The sequence below is a fragment of the Anser cygnoides genome, chromosome 1, assembly GCF_040182565.1.
Source record: "Anser cygnoides isolate HZ-2024a breed goose chromosome 1, Taihu_goose_T2T_genome, whole genome shotgun sequence".
NCBI lineage: Eukaryota > Metazoa > Chordata > Aves > Anseriformes > Anatidae > Anser > Anser cygnoides.
In genome coordinates this window covers 94278192-94283625 of record NC_089873.1, presented here as the reverse complement: position 1 = coordinate 94283625, position 5434 = coordinate 94278192, and positions in this window count along the sequence as shown.

The window sequence follows — 5434 nt, the reverse complement described above, 5'->3', positions numbered from 1 at the left end:
GCTCGAGAGACATCCTGAAGACCTCGTGCGTGAACCTCCGTGCCCTTTTCCTTGGCCATGGATGCAGCTCTCCCTCCTGTTGCCAGCTGCCAGCTTGAGAAACTTCTAGGAAATTGCTGTCTTTGAAAACTCAGTACTGGGGAAATTTGGCTCAGTTTGGTGATGGGGCAGTGGGAGGATGGATAGGAACAAATGTATGAAGAAGCCCATGGCTGCATCAACCTCTTTTCTTTAGGAAACTAAAAAAATGGGCTAAATGCTTTTTCTCTCCATTTTTTTTTTTTCCTTTTCTTCTGACCATGTGGGCTATCTCCATTTATAAGAGCACCCAATTCCGTCTCTACCAGCATTTTTAAGCAGCTAGTCTGAAATTTTTCAGTGAGGACGGTCTGTCCAGGGCATGCACTTTCAGGTGGCCACCACCTGAGTTTCAGGGAGGGGATAAATGGCAACTTCACAAGCTAGGGCAGAAATCGTGTCAGTATCCTACAGCAAGACCAGCTGTTTGCCAGGTGGATGGACAGGGACAGAGCCTCCAGTGACCAGCTGAGTATTAATACGGGGCTTGGGCAAAACCAGACTGCTCCATGGCTTCACAGGGTGCCCAGAAGCTGCTATGTAGGCAAACGTAAGGAGAGGTAGCTGCCCCCAGAGGGTCAGGTGTTGCTTGCCTGCGTGCTCAGCAAGCTGTCTTTCAGATAAATGCCCAGATTTGTGTGTGTGTGGCAGCAAGCATTTATTTCCCTAGTTGCTGAGTGCTATTATTTGTTGATCATTATTCATATTTTTCCTTTCAAAGGGCCTCAGTCAGAGATTACAAAAGCAGAAATAATGCTTTCCTGACAAAACAAATTTAATGAATTATAAACAGTTGAACAAAACTGCTTACAATCAATTGAGGATAAAAGCTGTTTTGACACCCCTGTGGTAGAAGGAGCTGAATGCTGAACACATTCTTAGGAAGCAAGACTGTCTCACAAATGAGGTACAGACAGCAAAATATTTGCAAATAATTTCCTTTCATTCTTCTCAATAATTCATTTTAAAAGTCTCTAGGGCCCTGCTTCTACAGCTTCAGCAGCTGTAGGCCAAACTCTCTGAGTCCTTTTTAAGGATTCAGATGCAGGCAGCTTGGGAGCCTATGATTTATAATTCAGCAAAGGAACCATACAGGTGCATTTCATGTGGTTTGGTAGCCTAGGGCTCATGTAACTGTGCTTTACCACCATAACTGCTTCTACACCAGCAGTAGTTTAACTGTATCAGTGCAGCTATAGTGGTACAAAACCTGTGTGGCTTTTGGCAGTGGCTATCTCCCTTTCAGATGTGAGTTAAAAGTTCTTTTGAGCAAGACCATGATGCTAGGACCACCTGAACCTACAGCTCTCAGACAGTGGTTGCCTATATTGAAGGCTCTGCAGCACTATGTGAAGTTTGCCACTGGAGACAGGGAAACAGATGAGCATAATACTTTCAGCAGGGAAATAGGTATTTGCATCTTATTTATTTATTTATTTATTTCCCAGTGAAATATCCAAAGGGCTATTCTCAGTTCTCTGTCTTAGAAGACAGAAGTTCAGAGAAGAACAAAGTGCTACTTGCTGACAGAAAAAACACCTTCTGTGGCCCGGGTTTGGCCATCCTCTTGAGCATGTATGTTGAGGGGGTGGGCAGTTTACATGCTTTTGTTCAAAAAGCTCATGTTCAAAGCCTTTGCTGGATTACAGAGACTGCACACAACGTGATGTTAACAGAGTTTTCTTTGCTGTGAGTGCTCCTTGAAGAGCTGCTGGCTGCCGTATTACATCTACTAAAACGTCATCAGCCCTGTCAACAGGTGCACCTCACCGGTGGTGGGTAGGAAATGCATACATTTACTGTACCAATAGTTTATTTTGTGGTGCTTTGTCTGTTTGCAAGTCTTCCTTGTCCTTTTCCTTTTGCAAGGCGGTTGACCAGGAAAAGATTGGTAACTTGCTCTAAATGCAGTTGTTTTTCTTGTAAACTGAAAAAAAGGAGGAGGCATTTGGGATCTCTAGCACTGCCTATCAGATATGACTCCTTTACACATCTTTTGATGTATGTTGAGCAGTGCTAATCTAGTTGAGGATCAGACACAGGGGTCTTTCTTCAGTGCAACAATAATCCCATTATTTTATGCTGCTGATACCTGTGTTGTGGCCTAATTTGACCTCCTGTCAGATATATAACTCTATGAATATCTCATTGTGGTTCTTTTCCCACACCCAGTTACCTTTTAACAGGGGATAATGGTATAGGTTAAATATTCTGTACATATTATAATTGTAGGAGATTGTCTGTGTGTACCATTAAGCTTGTATAGTGGTTGATTTGTTTTTTTGGCTTTGCGTAATTCAAATCTATTTTCTTTTCCTCATATGAAAGCTCAAATGGATATTGGCTGGAGCATAGCAAGAAAAAATATTTGGATATTACCTAGGAAAATGAATGACATTGCAAAACTCCTTACATTTGTAACTGGAATGAAATAGTTTTGGTTTTCACACTTCTCTTCACTTTCATAAAAAAAAAAAAAAAACAACAAAACAAAACAGCAGCTGCTATTCACATTGCCGTGAGTTGCATCAAGCAGAACTGGCAAACGTTCTCCTCAGCATAAAACCACAAATGCCAACCATGTTTTTTCACAGGGAGGAATGAAATCAGCTGGTTTTGGGGAAAGCAGTTGGAAAAGACTCTTAGTTCTTTTTTCCTTTCTCTGAGTATTATCTAGGCCAGAAAGAAAAAGTACTGTTTGTCCCTAGAGAGCCAATGGTTTTGGACGTTAGTGCTCATCTTTATTACTTCCCAGTAGAAGCAGATGCAATTTAGTAGCACAAAATATGAAGCTCCCTACTTGAAGATGAATAGGATAAACTTTTACTGTTGCTGGCACACAAAGGAAGAAAGAGATTTAGGTCTGTACGAGGATGCCATAAACCACCACTATGACACTGAGTAGGAAGAAAAGATAGTGATAAACCTGGCTTACTGGGTGAGGGCTTTTCTGAGTAGAAACAGGGCAATATTGGTCCATATCTACACGCATTCTTCAATGAAATATTTTATATAGCTTTGATTACCCATGCTTCACAACAGTTAATTAATTAAACTGTAACAGGTGCTACTTGTGAGAAGAATGGCGTGCCATCCTGAGGAAAAACCATGGAAAGGCACTGGTTTTGGAAATGGAGAAATGAAGGTTGGAATAGGATATGATGGCTCTTTATAAATGTATTTTTGGGAACAGGGAGAGGACATAAATCATAGAGGGAGAAGAGGTACTTAAGTGACACTATTGGCACAAACCCAATTGGCTAGAAATTTGTCATGAGGAAATTACTTAAAAAACTATTAAGTCCATTCAAAGAATGAAGTTCTGGATCGGTCTCTCAAGCAATGTAATGAGGACAAGGACTTAATTCATTTTTTTAAAAACAGAATGTACTGTTATTGAAGTGATTGTGCTGCAGAGGATCTTAGTAACAGACAATAAGATACTTCTTCAGACAACCATGAACTAGCATGTCCAAATGGATCAGAAAGAAGGCTGATTGGAAAGATGACTTTGCATTCTCCTATATTAAATCCATGCCTGGGTGCCTGTACAGGAAGGATGCAGGAGCCAGGGAAAAAAACCCTTTCCCTGCTCCACCCTGCAGATTGGCTACAGATTGGTTGTGGCAGGAGGTACATCTAAGTGAAAATCTGATATTGTTCAAACCTCTGCTGGAGGGAAGGAGCACCCTGTATGTGTCACTAGGTTAACTAGTCCCTGGATTTAGAGCTGAGACAGAAGTTTCCTGCCAGCTGAGAGAGCAGTGCTTCCCTCCTTCCCTTGTCCCATGGGGATAGGGCATGGTCCTCTTCCAAGGTCTGCATGGGAGCTCATGCTGATAGCCTCCTTCTACTGTGAATAAGGAGAAAGTGGCATTTTCAGGGCACATTTTCAGTGATGCATCTGACCTATTTCACACATTGACTTCAGGACGAGATAAAGAGTGCCCCAGAATTTCATATCCCTTTTTGTTGCCCATACTAGGAGTCAAGATGGGTAGTTATAATCCAGAAGAAACTTCTTGTCCTGAGGACAGGGTATGGCAAGGGGAAGGATATATATATATTTTTTTTCTCCGAATATCTCGTTGCTTTGATGAGTTTTCCTACGGAAACAAGCATTTGTTTAAAATGGGAGGAATTAAGTTCTTCAAATCATCAGTTTCCTTGGCTATTCAAAACTGCCATCAGCTCTCAACCCATCAGTACTTTGATTGGCATCAGGGAGGGCTTTACCACCAACCTTTATGGAAGAAGAACTGAGGTAACATGAAAGCACTTTGGTGTCTGCGTGTCTGCATGTGGTTAGCATTGCAAAACAAGACAGCAACGCTTGCAGCTTTCCTGAGATGTACTGATTTACATCATGATATGCTGCCCAGTTACTATGGGGACCTTTAACAGCACTTTCCTTTTTTGATTATGGTGGATCTTACACATGTGAATGTTTGTTTGTGTGTGTACGTGACATGCATGTGTAAGCATCTGCTGTGGGATGGGAAGAGGAAATGCATTTTGTTTGTCATTTAAAGAGGAGCTGTTTCTTTTTTTTTCTTTTTCTTTCTCATAGGAAGCAATCTCGCTTTGCAAGCATATTTCTTTTAAGTGCGCATGCTGGAAATGTTTATACTTTGCTTCCAGAAACTAAGCTACTGAGAATGTAATATCAATTATACAATACCCATATGTCTGCATTATCATTTGGACTGTTGTGGAAATTATATATATATAAAAAATTAACTTCAGGTGCAGTAACTTTATTTCAGAGGTGTCTGAGAGGTGCAAGATTATGTTCTGGCATCACTGAGGTTGAAAGTAACTGGAGTGGAAACAAGAAGATTACTTATATCTCAACTATAGCAATGAAAATTATGAATTAAAGCAATCTGGAAACCTCCCAAGGTTCTTTTATTGTCTCTTTGTATTCATCTCCTATCTTTTCTGGAATAGGAGTAAGCTATATTGTGAGAAAGCTGGCAGAAAGTGGCCTTAGTCAACCGTTAAAATAGAAGGGAATTTGTGAATCTAAGATGCAGAACGGCATGTCACTGCCTTCCTTTAAATTTGGAGGCAAGGCAGCAAATACCAAGTAATCTCCTGAGTGACACTGTTGACTCATATGGGCAAGTGTGGGAGATGGTGCTTCTGCCAAGCTCTATAAGGTGTTCTTTCCTACTAGAAAAGATTTCCTTATTTCAGTATTCTTGTTTTGTTTTGTTTAGTACAGCCTGCCAAGGTAGAAAGGAAAAACCTGCCTTCATAAACAATCTACATCCGTGAGCGAAATCCGTCCTTAAGCTGCTGAAGTGTCAGTCACTTCCCCAGAAAAAAATGATTTGTTTGGTGTGTCTGACTG